This window comes from Sciurus carolinensis (assembly GCF_902686445.1).
Source record: "Sciurus carolinensis chromosome 14 unlocalized genomic scaffold, mSciCar1.2 SUPER_4_x, whole genome shotgun sequence".
Lineage (NCBI taxonomy): Eukaryota > Metazoa > Chordata > Mammalia > Rodentia > Sciuridae > Sciurus > Sciurus carolinensis.
The window spans coordinates 1,896,584-1,912,745 of NW_025920103.1; the positions used below are offsets into that span (position 1 = coordinate 1,896,584).

At 44.4% G+C, this 16,162-nt stretch overlaps 1 pseudogene; it reads left to right on the top strand.

The window, feature by feature from the left end:
* Window positions 1-16,162, top strand: part of LOC124973076 (DNA-directed RNA polymerase II subunit RPB2-like) — a 92,427-nt pseudogene that overhangs the window by 68,747 nt on the left and 7,518 nt on the right.

The window sequence follows — 16,162 nt, forward strand, 5'->3', positions numbered from 1 at the left end:
GACATGGTCCTGATTGCTTCTCTACATACAATTTCACAAATTAAGACTGTAGGTGATCAAGTGTTGGAACTCAGAGAAGTCGTGCCAGCGCCGGCCATATAGACCATCTCGTAGAGTGCCTATCTCACATACTTGAGGCCCAGGTTCGGTTCCCCAGCACCGTGGGATTGCGGAAATAAGAAACAAACAAAACCAATTCTGAGTCTAGTCTCCAAAATTCCATCATCTCTCTTTTTCTTTTCTCTTCTCCGATCACAAAAGGAATCAAACTCTAAAACAGCACCAATTTTACATGCAACCCAATTTCACCAACACCTTTCAGCAGGCTACTGTTCTCCAAGAGAGCAGTGCTGCCCAGTCACCTGCATTTCTTCAAAGTACTTTTTCCATGATGTCACTCTAAGCTCCTTAGGACAGAGATCATGGGTCTCTCATTAGTATGCTTATGAGGATAATTCTTCAGCAGCTTCTTCAGGTGTGCATTGTGCACCCGGAATTTGCAAGTGCATTGTTGTTCTATAAAGAAAAATATGGGTTGGTATTCATGTTTGCATAGAGAATGAGCAGGAAATAACTGCTTCCTGTATTTGTAGTGTAAGATGAGGCTGAATATATTTCATGGAGTTTGTGGGGTGACCATGATCAATGGTGAGTTTTATAGGGTCTCTTCTCCGAGGTTGTTTTCCAGCATCAACACCCTTCAGTTTCTGGCTCCCCAAATATCTTTACTCTCCTCTTTTGAATATTCAGCTTGGAAGCTTTGAACCATTCCACATTTAGCACGGTCTATGTAGAAACCTGGTGTTATGTCCTGTGAAACTGTGCACATCATGCCATCACCAGGCTGTTAATTCATTCCCCATCTTGCAATCCAATCCATCCTGGACCTGGTTAGAGTATTCCTGGCAATATCTCACAGGTCCTTGTGACAGAGAGGTATTTGTCTGGTCAAGAAGATGAACCATTTTGTGAATACAGATTGGTTGGTCATTTCTGCATCTTGTTTGTTTTGATGTGACCCTGGAAAAATTCCAGCAGTTAAGTTTCAGGGTGAAGCCTATTTGTAAGGCAGCAGCCAAGGAAAAGAGGCCTGACAGTTGGTGTGAACAAAGAACAACTCTCTTTGCATGTCTGGTTCATCCTGTCCTCCAACTTGCTGAGGAAATGACTCCCTCTTCTCTCATGAGTCACCAGAGGAGCCACTCACCTTCACATGGAACATGGACATCCCATGTTCAATCTGTCTCCTTTCCAGACTTCATTGGATAGGTGGAGAAACCTGACAGATGTTATGTGATGTGTCCCAAATCAATGATCACCTAACCTATGGCGCTGCACTGCAGGCTCTTCTGAGCTGAGCACTCACACCCATATCTCCGTGTGGCTGCTAGGACCCTAGGCTAGTTTCCTGACTCTGAAGGAACCTGGTTGTCCCAGTGGTAGAGGAGTGGGGTTGGAGGGCATATTCACTGGTGCCTGTGCTAAGATTGTTGACCCAAGTGCTCTCAAGCACCGCTCGGTCCCAGCTTGTTCCACTGAAATTTGTGGGCGCTAATAGCCTGCATCAGGAGCCAGATGAGCTGCCTGACAGCAAGAATGGTGCGTCCAAGGTAGGACAGTGTCACCTAGTGGACCTGGCTGGAAGTGCGAGCTGTCAGACTTCAATTGGATCCATAGTTCTGCCTGGTTATGTGGGGATTTATTCCTCATGGGGATTTATCCCGCTTACAGCCTGTTTCCTCATCGCCTGGACAGCAAGGATACAATCATTTCTTCAAAAACTCAAGACCCTGGCACACGCTCCCTTCATCTATCCTCTTACCCTCACAGCTGAGCAGCCCCATCTTGCATGTGGGATGAAGTGGCCAGGAGCTGAAAGGTCTCTGGTTACCATGGGAACCGTGAATGCTTCCTTTTTCTCAATCCGCTCCTCTATGACCTTAGGTGGAATCTGGAGTTAAGACGCAATGTCACTGGAGCCACTCGAGAAAGTCTATGTTGCCCAAGGCTTTACAAACACTCTGGAGAGTGCAATCAAGTGCCTTTTCCTAGCGGAGTTTCGAAATGCCACGACCTTCACAATGTAGCTGACCAATGCCTGCTCCTTTCCCTTTGATTAGAGGAGTTCTCCCATGTATGCCTCTCATGTCACAGGAGAACAGTTAACCATTTGTTATGTTTCTCTGAGTGGAATTGATTGCAATGAAATGAATGAAGGATCAAGGATATGACTCTAGCCACTTATCTCTCTGTAATAAATCTTGAGAGTAATAACTGAAAACATAACGAGGAGAATAAAGAAATTGGAAGAGGAATGTTTCTTTTTGCCACCATGTTTTGATTCCTTGACCCCAGATGATATGAGCCATCACCACTTGCATTTGCCTGTTTATATCTCCCAACAGCATCTGGCTAAATTGTTGATGCACTTTTACTGAGGGAAACAGGTTTAGAACTGGAGGCCCAATTTCCTCTGCCTCACCAATTCCTGAGAAGGTGGGCAAGACAGAGCACCTGAACTGGATTGTGCATTATGTACAGCTCTCTACTTTTAGAATTTTTCAAAGAAATGTCAAAAGGAAAAATAGGAATAAAATACTTTCTAGGAAAGTGTCAGTTGATTTTGAATGTAATTGCTAGGGATTCATGTGTGAATTATCCCCAATATCTCTATTCATAGTCACCAATTGAGCATCTTCTCAATCCCACATAGTCCTGCCTCTGCCCCTGTTCCTGGCGTCCTTGGATCCCTGATATATTTTTCTGCTCATGGATCAATCAGCTACTTCCATTTTCATCCTTAATGAACAGAGGAAAAGTCTTTCCATCAGGACACAGGGCTAGGTTTGTGTATTGACATGCAAAAAAGTTCCTTGCTGGATTCTTGTGAACAGGAGAATTAAAAATTCCTTAGACATTGTTTGGCTTGGTCATGATTGCTTCTCTGCATACAATTTCACACATTAAGACTGTAGGTGATGAAGTGTAACTCAGAGAAGCCAAACCAGTGCAGGCCATATAGCCCATCTCATAGAGTGCCTGCCTGGTATGCTTGAGGCCTAGGTTCGAGTCCCCAGCACTGTGGGATTGTGGAAATAAGAAACAAATGAAACCAACTCTGAGTTTCCCAACCCTTCATCATCTCTCTTTTTCTTTTCCTTTCTCCTCTCATCACAAAAAGATTCAATACTCTAAACAGCACCAATTTCACATTCAACCCAATTCCACAAACACCTTTCAGCAGGCTACTGTTCTCCAAGAGAGCAGTGCTGCCCAGTCACATGCATTTTTTAAAAGTACTTTTTCCATGAAGTAACTCTACTCTCCTTAAGGCAGAGATCACGGGTCTTTCATGAGTATGCTTATGAGGATAATTCTTCAGCACCTTCTTCAGGTGTGCATTGTGCAACAGGAATTTGCAAGGGCATTGTTGTTCTAAGAAGGGGAATGTGGGTCGGTATTCATGTTTGCATAGAGAATGATTGGGCAATAACTGCTTCCTGTATTTGTTGTGTATGATGAGGCTGAATATATATCGTGGAGTTTGTGGTGTGACCATGATCGATGTCGGGATTTATAGGGTAACTAGTCTGAAGTTGTCTTCCAGCATCAACACTCTTCAGCTTTTCTGGCCCCCCAAATATACTTACTCACCTCTTTTGAATATTCAGCTTGAAAGCTTTGAACCATTCCACTTTCAGCACTGTCTATGTTCAAACCTGGTTTTATGCCCTGTGAGACTGTGCCCATCATGCCATCACCAGGCTGTTAGTTCTTCCCCCAGCTTGTGTTCTGTTCCATCCTGGGGCTGGATAGAGGACTCCTGGCAATATCCCACAGGCCCTTGCAACAGAGTTGTATTTGTCTGGTCAAGAAGATGAACCATTTTGTGAATACAGATTGGCAAGTCATTTCTGCATCTTTGATTTGATGTGACCCTAGAAAAATCCCAGCAGGTAAGTTTCAGGGTGCAGCCTACTTGTAAGTTAGCAGCCAAGGAGGAGAGGCCTTGCAGTTTTTGTGAGCAAAGAACAACTCTCTTTGCATGTCCAATTCATCCTGTCCTCCTTCCAACTTGCTGAGGGAATGACTCCCTCCTCTCTCGTGAGCCACCAGAGTAGCCACTCACCTTCACATGGAACATGGACATCCCATGTTCCATCTGTCCACTTTCCAGACTTTGTTGGATAGGTGTAGAAACCTGACAGATGGAATGAGATGTGTTGCAAATCAATGATTACCTAACCCATGGCGCTGCACTGCAGGCTCTTCTGTGCTGAGTACTCACCACCCATCTCTCCTTGTGGCTGCTAGGACCCTAGGCTATTTTGCTGACTCTGAAGAAAACATGGGTAGTCCCAGTCCTGGAGGAGTGGGGTCGGAGGGCAAATCCACTGGTGCCGGTGGTAAGATGGTTGACCACCATGCTCTCAAGCACCCCTCAGTCCCAGCTTGTTTCACTGAATTTGTTGGGGCTAATACCCAGCATCAGGAGCCAGATGAGCTGCCTATCAGCAAGAATGGTGCGGTCAAAGAAGCACAGCTCCACCTAGTGGACCTGGGAGGAAGTGCGAGCTGTCAGACTTCAATATGATCCCTTGTCCTGCCTAATTATGTGGGTATTTATCGCTCATGGGGCTTTATCCCACTTACATCCTGTTTCCTCCTCGCCCGTGCAACAAGGAAAGAATCATTTCTTCAAAAACTCAAGACCCTGGCACCGCTCTCTTCATCTATCCCCTTTTCCTCACAGCAGAGCTGCCTCATGCCTTGAATGTGGGATGTAGTGGCCAGGAGCTGAAAGGTTTCTGATTGCCATGGGAACCGTGACGCTTCCATTTTCTCATTTGTATCCTCTATGACCTCAGGTGGAATCTGGAGTGCAGTTGCAATGTCACTGGAGCAACTCATGAAAGATCTTGTTGACCAAGGTTTTACTAACACTCTGGAGAGTGCAATCAAGTGCACTGTCCTACTGGAGTTTTGAAACACCACGACTTTCACAACCTAGCTGACCAATGCCTGCTCCTTTCCCTTTGATGAGTGGAGTTCTCCTATGTATGGCTCTCATGTCACAGGACAACTGGTAACCAGTTGTTATGTTTCTCTTAGTGGAATTGATTGAAATGAAATGAATGAAGGATCAAGGATATGACTTTAGCCATTTATCATTCTGTAATAAATCTTGAGAGTAATAACTGAAAACATAATGAGGATCAGAAAGAAATTGGAAGAGGAATGTTTCTTTTTGCCACCTTGTTTCGATTCTTTGACCCCTGAACATATGAGCCATCACCATATGCCTTTCCCTGTTTATGTCACCAAACAGTGTCTGGCTAAATTGCTGGAGCACTTTTACTGAGGGAAAAGGGCTTAGAACAGGAGGCAAAATTTCCTCTGCCTCACCAATTCCTGAGAGGTTGGGCAAGATAGAGCACCTGAACTGGATTGTGCATTATGCAGAGCTCTCTGCTTTAGAAGTTTTCAAATAAAGTCAAAAAGAAAAATAAGAAAAAAATACTTTCCAGGAAAGTGTCAGTTGATTTTCAATATAATGGCTATGGATTCATGTGTGAATTATCCCCAATATCTCCATTCATAGTCACCAATTGAGCATCTTCACAATTCCACATAATCCTCCTCTGCCCCTGTTCATGGCATCCTTGGATCCCTGATATATTTTTCTGCTTACGGATCAATCAGGTACTTCTATTATCATAATTAATGAAGAGGAAAAATCTTTACCTCAGGACACACAGCTAGGCTCAGGTATTGACATGCAAACCTGATCCTTGCGGGATTTTTGTGACCAGGAGAATTAAGAATTCCTTAGACATTGTTTGGTTTGGTCATGATTGCTTCTCTGCATACAATTTCACAAATTAAGACTGTAGGTAACCAAGCGTTGTAACTCAGAGATGCCTTTCCAGTGCAGGACATATAGCCAATCTCCTAGAGTGCCTGCTTCACATGCTTGAGGCCCAGCCCTATGGGATTGTGGAAATAACAAACAAATGCAACAAATTCTGAGCCTCCCTACATTCCTTTGTCTCTTTTTTTCTTTTCTCCTCTCATCACAAAAGGAATCAACAATCTAAAACAGAACCAATTTCACATGCAACCTCATTCCACCAACACCTATCAGCAGGCTACTGTGCTCCAAGAGAGCAGTGCTGCCCAGTCACCTGCATTTCTTCAAAGAACTTTTTCCATGAAGTCACTACTATCCTTAGAACAGAGATCACGGGTCTCTCATGAGTATGCTTAGGAGGATAATTCTTCAGCACCTTCTTCAGCTATGCATTGTTCACCAGGAAATTAACAGGGCATTGTTGTTCTAAAAAGGGAATGTGGGTCGGTATTCATGTTTGCATAGAGAATGAGCGGGCAATAACTGCTTCCTGTATTTGTAGTGTATGATGAGGCTGAATATATGTCAATAAGGTTGTCAGGTGACCATGATCAATGGCGAGTTTTATAGGGTCTCTTCTCTGAAGTTGTTTTCCAGCAACAAAACCCTTCAGCTTTTCTGGCCCCCCAAATATCCTTACCTCCTCTTTTGAATATTCAGCTTGGAAGCTTTGAACCATTCCACTTTCAGTACGGTCTATTCTCAAAACTGGGGTTATGCCCTGTGAAACTCCCCTCATCATGCCATCACCAGGCTGTTAATTCATCCCCCAGCTTCTGGTCTGCTCCATCCTCTGGTTGGCAATATCCCACAGGCCCTTTTGACAGAGAGGTATTTGTCTGGTCAAGAAGATGAACCATTTTGTGAATACAGATTGGCAAGCCATTTCTGCATCTTGTTTGATTTGATGTGACCCTGGAAAAATCCCAGCAGGTAAGTTTCAGGGTGCAGGCTAGTTGTAAGGTAGCAGCCAAGGAGGAGAGGCCTGGCAGTTGGTTTGAGCAAAGAACAACTCTCCTTGCATGTCATGTTCATCCTGTGCTCCTTCCAACATGCTGACAGATTGACTCCCTCTTCTCTCATGTGCCCCCAGAGGAGTCACTCACCTTCACATGGAACATGGACATCCCATGTTCAATCTGTCTCCTTTCCAGACTTTGTTGTATAGGTTTGGATACAGCACAGATGGAAAGTGATGTATCCCAAATCAATGATTACTTAACCCATAACACTGCACTGGAGGCTCTTCTAGGCTGAGCAATCACCACCCATATCTCGGTGTGGTTACTAGGCCCCTAGGCTATTTTCCTGACTCTGAAGAAAACCCGGGTTGCCCCAGTCCTGAAGCACTGGGGTTTTAGGGCAAATCCACTGGTGCCAGTGCTAAGATGGTTGACCCCAGTGCTCTCAAGCACTCCTCCGGCCCAGCTTATTCCAGTGGAATTTGTGGGAGCTAATAGCCTGCATCAGGAGCCAGATGATCTGCCTGTCGGCAAGAATGGTGTGGAGAATGGAGCACAGCGCCACCTAGTGCACCAGTCTGGAAGTGTGAGCTGTCAGACTTCAATGGGATCCCTTGTCCTGCCTGGTTATGTGGGGATTTATTGCTCACATGGCTTCATTCCACTTACAGCCGGTTTCTTCATCACCCGGGCAACATGGATAGAATCATGTCTTCAAAAATGCAAGACCCTGGCACCTGCTCCCTTCATCTATCCTCTTACCCTCACAGTTGAGCCACCACAAGTCCTGAATGTGGGATGAAATGGCCAGGAGCTGAAAGGTCTCTGGTTGCCATGGGAACTGTGAGGCTTCCGTGTTCTCAATCCGCTCCTCTAGGACCTCAGGTGGAATCTGGAGTGCAGGTGCAATATCACTGGAGCCACTCCTGAGAGATCTTGTTGCCCAAGGCTTTACAAACACTCTGGGGAGTGTAATCAAGTGACTCCTCCTACTGGAGTTTCAAAAAACAACAGGACATTCACAACATAGCTGACCAATGCCTGCTCCTTTCCCTTTGATTAGAGGAGTTCTCCCATGGATGGTTCTCATGTCATGGGAGAAATGTTAACCAATTGTTACCTTTCTCTGAGTGGAACTGTTTGCAACCAAATGATGAAGAATCAAGGTTATGACTTTAGTCACTTATCTCTCTGTAATCAATCTTGAGAGAAATAATGGAAAATATAAGGAGAATATAGAAATTTGAAGAGGAATGTTTCTTGTTGCCACCACATTAGATTCTTTGACCCCAAACCATATGAGACATCACCACATTCCTTTGCCTGTTTATATCTCCCCACAATGTCTGGCTAAATTGCTGAAGCAGTTTTACTGAGGGAAACAGGCTTAGAACAGGAGGCACAATTTCCTCAACCTCATCAATTCCTGTGATGGTGGGTAAGATAGAGCACTGTAACTGGCTTGTGCATTATGCAGAGCTCTCTGCTTTTTAGAATTTTTCAAAGAAATGTCAAAAGGAAACAAAAATAATTTCTTGGAAAATATCACTTGATTTCGAAAGTAATGTCTAGGAATTCATGTGTGAATGATCCCCAATATCTCCATTTGTAATAACCTATTGAGCATCTTCTCTATCCCATATAGTCCTGCCTCTGTCCCTGTTCCTGGTGTCCTTGGATCCCTGATATATTTTCCTGCTCACGGATCAATCAGCTACTTCCATTTTTGTCATTAATAAAGAGGGGAAAAATCTTTCCCTCAGGACACAGGGCTAGGCTTAGGTATTGACATGTGAACAAGTCCCTTGCTGGATTGTTGTGAACAGGAGAATTAAGAATTCCTTAGAGATTGTTTGGCTTGGTCATGATTGCTTCTCTGCATACAATCTCACAAATTAACATTGTAGGTGATCAAGGGTTGAAACTCAGAGAAGCCGATCCAGTGCAAGTCTATAGCCCATCTCATAGAGTGCCTGACTCACATGCTTGAGGCCTGGGTTCGAGTCCCCAGCACTGCAGGACTGTGGAAATAACAAACAAAAGAAACCAATTCTGAGCCTCCCAACCTTCTGTCTTCTCTCTTTTTCATTTCTTTTCTCTTCCCATCACAAAAGAAATCAACACTCTAAAACAGACCAATTTCACAAGCAACCCAATTCCACCAACAACTTTCATCAGGCTACTGTGCTCCAAGAGAGCAGTGCTGCCCAGTCACCTGCATTTCTTCAGAGTACTTGTTCCATGAAGTCACTCTACTCTCCTTAGGACAGAGATCAAGCATCTCTCATGAGTATGCTTATGAGGATAATTCTTCATCACTTTCTTCAGCTGCTCATTGTGCACCAGGTTTCAGGAAATTCAAAATGACAACCCCAATTGTACCTGGCACTCTCCAAGCTTCTGGGACACACTGCCATACTCTGTAACAAAGAAGGGGACTTCCACACCAGAGCACTTTCCACGTGTACCTCAATGGCTACTGGAAAACCAAGAGGTGAACACAAAAGACAGCTGCTCTTGTCCCTGGAACTTCTCTCTCACATTTGCTTTACAGAGACTTCCCTCTGATTTCTTGGTGAATGATGTTAGGATTTGGGACTGAATTGATGTTAGCCTGTATTGATACCATTCAGGAGGATCACGGGGCATTTACAAACTAGTCACACAATATCATTGGAGCTGCAGCGTCAAGTGGAATGGAGTCCTTTTGTATTCTTGTTAATATTGATGGACGTCCTCAAGAGAAGAAGTGCAGGGATTAGGGTTGCATATCCCAGGATCAACTGGCTTAAATTGTAGGTCGTGGGGGAAGGTGCTGTGAAGTTGGGAAAGCATATGCTCATGGTCCTTGTGCCAGAAAAAATAGGAATCATGATTCATATATTCGGTATCCCTTGGGAGCAACAAAAAGAGACAGGAATTTTCAAGGGCATTGTTGTTCTAAAAAGGGGAATGACAGTCGGCATTCATGGTTGCATAGAGAATGAGCGGGCAATAACTACTTCCTGTATTTGTAGTGTATGATGAGGCTGAGTATATGTCGTGGAGTTTGTGGGGTGACCATGATCGATGTTGAGTTCCAAAAGGTGTCTTCTCCAAGGTTGTTTACAAGCAACAACATGCTTCAGCTTTTCTGGCCCCCTCAAATATCCTTACTCTCCTCTTACGAATATTCAGCTTGAAAGATTTGAATCATTCCCCTTTCAACACGGTCTATGTTCAAACCTGGTGTTATGCCTTGTGAAACTGTGTTCATCATTCCATCACCAGGCTGTTAATTCATCCACCAGCTAGTGGTCTGCTCCATCCTGGGACTGGGCAGAGGACTCCTGGCAATATCCCACAGGCCCTTGTGACAGAGAGGTATTTGGTCAAGAAGACGAACCATTTTGTGAATACAGATAGGCAAACCATTTCTACATCTTGTTTTGATTTGATGTGACACTGGAAAATCCCAGTAGGTATCAGTGTGAAGCCTAGTTGTAAGGCAGTAGCCAAGGAGGAGGAGCCTGACAGTTGGTGTGTGCACAGAACATCTCTCCTTGCATGTCAGGTTCGTCATGTCCTCCAAACGACATGCTGAGTGAATGACTCCCTCTTCTCTTCATGAGACACCAGAGGAGCCACTCACCTTCACATGGAACATGGACATCCCATATTCAATGTGTATCCTTTCAAAACTTTGTAGGATAGGAGGAGAAACCCCACAGATGGAATGTGATGTGTCCCAAATCAATAATCACATAAACCATGGCACTGCACTGCAGGCTCTACTGAGCTGAGCAATCACCACACATCTCTCCATGTGGCTGCTAGTACCCTAGGCTAATTTCCTGACTCTGAAGAAAACCCGGGTTGTCCCAGTCCTGGAGGAGTGGGGTTGGAGGGAAAATCCACTGGTGCTGGTGATAAGATGTTTGACCCAATGCTCTCCTGCACCCCTTGGTCCCAGCTTGTTCCATTGGAAATTGTGGTGGCTAATAGCCTGCATCAGGAGCCAGATGAGCTGCCTGTCAGCAAGAATGATGTGGTCAACAGAGCACAGCGCCACCTCGTGGAAGTGGGTGGAAGTGCGAGTTCTCAGACTTCAATGGCATCCATTGTACTGCCTTGTTACGTGGGAATTTATCGCTCACACGGTTTTATCCCGCCTACAGCCTGTTTCCTCACCGCCTAAACTGCAATGATAGAATCATTTCTTCAAAAACGCAAGACCTTGGCACCTTCTTCCTTCATCTATCCTCTTACCCTCACAGCTGAGCCACTGCATGTCTTGAATGTGGGATGAAGTGGCAAGGACCTGAAAGGTCTCTGGTTGCCATGGGAACCTTGACGCTTCTGTGTTCTCAGTCCGCTCCTCTATGACCTCAGGTGGAATCTGGAGTGCAGGCACAATGTCTCTGGAGTCACTCGTGAAGATCATGTTGCCCAAGGCTTTACAAGCACTCTGGGGAGTGCAATCAAGTGCCTTCTCCTACCGGAGTTTCGGAACACCACAACATTCACAATGTAGCTGACCAATGCCTGCTCCTTTCCCTTTGATTAGACTCTTGTGTCACAGGAGAACTGTTAACAAATTGATACATTTCTCTGTGTGGAATTGATTGCAACTAAATGAATGAAGGATCAAGGATATGACTTTAGCCACTTACCCATCTGTAATAAATCTTGAGAGTAGTAACTGAAAACATATTGAGTAGAAGATAGCAATTGGAAGAGGAATGTTTCTTTTTGTCTCCACGTTTCAATTCTTTGACCCCAGACCATATGAGCCATCACCACATGCCTTTTGCCTGTTTATATCTCCCAACAGTGTTTCCCTAAAATGCTGAAGCACTTTTACTGAGGGAAACAGGCTTAGAACAGGAGGCACAATTTCCTCAACCTCATCAATTCCTGTGATGGTGGGTAAGATAGAGCACTGGAACTGGCTTGTGCATTATGCAGAGCTCTGTGCTCTTTAGAATTTTTCAAAGAAATGTCAAAAGGAAACAAAAATAATTTCTTGGAAAATGTCAGTTGATTTCGAATGTAATGTCTAGGGATTCATGTGTGAATGATCCCCAATATCTCCATTCGTAATAACCTATTGAGCATGTTCTCAATCCCATATAGACCTGCCTCTGCCCCTGTTCCTGGTGTCCTTGGATCCCTGATATATTTTTCTGCTCATGGATAAATCAGCTACTTCCATTTTGTCCTTAATGAAGAGGGGAAAGATCTTTTCCTATGGACACAGGGCTAGGATAGGGTATTGACATGCAAAAAGTTCCTTGCTGGATTGTTGTGAACAGGAGAATTAGGAATTTCTTAGACATTGTTTGGATTGGTCATGATTGCTTCTCTGCATACAATTTCACAAATTAAGACTGTAGGTGATCAAGTGTTGTAATTCAGAGATGTTGTTCCAGCACAGTCCTTATGGCCCATCTCGTAGAGTGCCTGACTCACATGCTTGAGGCCCAGGTTAGAATCCCCAGCACTGTGGGATTGTGGAAATAACAAACAAAGGAGACCAGTTCTGAGCCTCTCAATCTTCCATCGTCTCTTTTTATTTTCTTTACTCCTCTCCTCACAAAGGAATAAACACTCTAAAATAGCACCAATTTCACATGCAACACAGTTCCAGCAACATCTTTCAGCAGGCTGCTGTGCTCCAAGAGAGCAGTGCTGCCCAGTCACCTGCATTTCTTCAAAGCACTTTTTCCATGAAGTCACTCTACCCTTCTTAGGACACAGATCATGGGTCTCTCATGAGTAAGCTTAGGAGGATAATTCTTCAGCACATTCTTTAGCTGTACAATGTGCACCAGAAATTTGCAATGGCATTGTTGTTCTAAAAAGGGGAATGTTTGCATAGAGAATGAGCAGGCAATAACTGCTTCCTGTATTTGTAGTGTATTATGAGGCTGAAGCTTGTGGAGTGACCATGTTCGATGGAGAATTTTATAGGGTCTCTTCTCTGAAGTTGTTTTCCAGCATCAACATTATTCAGCTTTTAGAATCCCGAAATATCCTTACTCTGTTCTTTTGAATTTTTAGCTTGGAAGCATTGAACCATTCCACTTTCAGCATGGTCTATGGTCAATCCTGTGTTATGCCCTGTGAAACTGCTCATCATGCCATCACCAGGCTGTTAATTCATCCCCCAGCTTGTGTTCTGTTCCATCCTGGGGCTGATTAGAGGACTCCTGGCAATATCCCACAGGCCCTTTTGACAGAGAGGTATTTGTCTGGTCAAGAAGATGAACCAATTTGTGAATACAGATTGACAAGTGATTTCTGCATCTTGTTTGATTTGATGTGACCCTGGAAAAATCCCAGCAGGTAAGTTTCAAGGTGCAGCCCAGTTGTAAGGCAGCAGCCAAGGATGAGTTCCTTGGCAGTTGGTGTGAGCAAAGAACAACTCCCTTTCATGTCAGGTTCATACTTTCCTCCTTCCAACATGCTGATGGAATGAATACCTCCTCTCTCATGAGCCCCCAGTATAGCCACTCACCTTCACATGGAATATGGACATTCCATGTTCCATCTATTTTCTAGACTTCATTGGAAAGTTGGAGAAACCCGACAGATGGAATGTGATGTGTCCCAAATCAATGATCACATAATCCATGGAGCTGCACTGCAGGGTCTACTGAACTTAGTACAAACCTCCCATCCTCCTTGTGACTGCTAGGCCTCTAGGCTAGTTTCCTGACACTGAAGAAATCCTGGGTTGTCCCCGTCCTGGAGGAGTCGGGTTGTAGGGCAAATCCACTCTTGCTGGTGCTAAGATGTTTGATCCAAGTGCTCTCAAGCACCCCTCGGTTCCAGCTTGTTCCACTGGAACTTATGGGGCTAATACCCTGCATCAGGAGCCAGATGAGCTGCCTGGTCAGCAAGAACAGTGCGCCAAACAGAGCACAGCGCCACCTAGTGGAACTGGGTGGAAGTGTGAGCTCTCAGACTTAAATGGGATCTCTTGTCCTGCATGGTTATGGGGGGATTTATCGCTTACGGGGCTATATCCTGCTTACAGCCTGTTTCCCATTTGCCCGGGCAACAGGGATATAATCATTTCTTCAAACACGCAAGACCCTGGCACCCGCTTCCTTCATCTATCCTCTTACCCTCACAGCTGAGCCGCTGCAAGTCTTGAATGTAGGATGAAGTGGCCAGGAGCTGAAAGGTCCCCGGTTGCCATGGAAACTGTGACACTTCCGTATTCTCAGTCCACTCCTCTATTACCTCAGGTGGAATTTGGATGCAGGTGCAATGTCACTAGAGCCACTCAAGAAAGTTCATGTTGCCAAAGGCTTTATAAACAGTCAGGAGATTGTAATCAAGTGCCTTCTCCTACCAGAGTTTCCATAACCAACAACATTCACCACGTAGGTGACCAATGCCTGCTCCTTTCCCTTTGACTAGAGGAGTTCTCCCATGTATGGCTCTCATGTCACAGGAGAACTATTAACAAATTGATACATTTCTCTGAGTGGAATTGATTGCAATGAAACAAATGAAGGAACAAGAATATGACTTTAGCCCCTTATCCATCTGTAATAAATCTTGAGAGTAATAACTGAAAACATATCAAGTAGAAGATAGCAATTGGAAGAGGAATGTTTCTTTTTGCCCCCATATTTCGATTCTTTGGCCCCAGATCATATGAGCCATCACCACATGCCTTTGCCTGTTTATATGTCCCAACAGCGTCTGCCTAAATTGCCGAAGCACTTTTTCTGAGGGAAACAGGCTTAGAAGAGGAGGCACAACTTCCTCTGCCTCAGCAATTCCTGAGATGGTGGGCAAGGTCCTGAAATGGTGTGTGCATTATGCACAACTCTCTGCTCTTTAGAATTTTTCAAAGAGAAGTCAAAAGGAAACATAAGAAAAAAAATACTTTGTAGGACAGTGTCAGTTGATTTGAATGTAATGGCTAGGTATTCATGTGTGAATGATCCCCAATATCTCCATTCATAATGACCATTTGAGGACCTTCTCAATCCCACATAGTCCTGCCTCTGCCCCTGTTCCTGGTGACCTTGGATCCCTGATATATTTTTCCACTCATGGATCAATCAGCTACTTCCATTTTCATCCTTAATGAAGAGGGGAAAAAATCTTTCCATCAGGACACAGGGTTATGCTTAGTTATTGACATGGAAACAAATTCCTTGCTGGAGTGTTGTGAACAGGAGAATTAGGAATTCCTTAGACATTGTTTGGCTTGGTCATGATTGCTTCTCTGCATACAATTTCAAAAATTAAGATTGTAGGTGATCAAGTATAGTAACTTAGAGAAGCCATTCCACTGCAGGCCATATAGCCCATCTCGTTGAGTGCCTGCCTCCATGCTTGAGACCCAGGTTCAATTCCCCAGCACTATGGGATTGTGCAAATAACAAACATAACCAATTCTTATCCTCCCAACCTTTGTCTCTCTTCTTTTCTTTCCTCCTCTCGTCACAAAAGGAATCAACACTCAAAAACAGCACCAATTTCACATGCAACACAGTTCCAGCAACATCTTTCAGCAGGCTAATGTGCTCCAAGAGAGCAGTGCTGCCCAAGCACCTGCATTTCTTCAAAGTACTTTTTCCATCAATTCGCTCTACTCTCCTTAGGACAGAGATTACAGGTCTCTCATGAGTATGCTTATGAGGATAATTCTTGAGCACCTTCTTCAGCTGTGCATTGCTCACCAGGAATTTGAAAGGACATTGCTGTTGTATAAAAGGGAATGTGGGTTGGTATTCACATTTGCATAGAGAATGAGCGGGCAATAACTGCTTCCTGTATTTGTAGTGTATGATGAGGCAGAATATATGTCGTGGAGGTTTTCGGGTGACCATGGTCGATGGCAATTTTTATAGGGTATCTTCTCCAAAGTTGTTTTCCAGCATCAACACCCTTCAGCTTTTCTGCCCCCCCAAATATACTTATTCTCCTCTTTTGAATATTCAGCTTGGAAGTTTTGAACCATTCCACTTTCAGTACGGTCTATTCTCAAAACTGGGGTTACGCCCTGTGAAACTCTTCTCATCATGCCATCACAAGGCTGTTAATTCATCCCCCAGCTTCTGGTCTGCTCCATCCTCTGGTTGGTTAGAGGATTCCTGGCAATATCCCACAGGGCCTTTTGACAGAGAGGTATTTGTCTGGTCAAGAAGATGAACCATTTTGTGAATACAGATTGGCAAGTCATTTCTGCATCGTTTGATTTGATGTGACCCTGGAAAAATCCCAGCAGGTAAGTTTCAGGGTGCAGGCTAGTTGTAAGGTAGCAGCCACGGAGGAGAGGCCT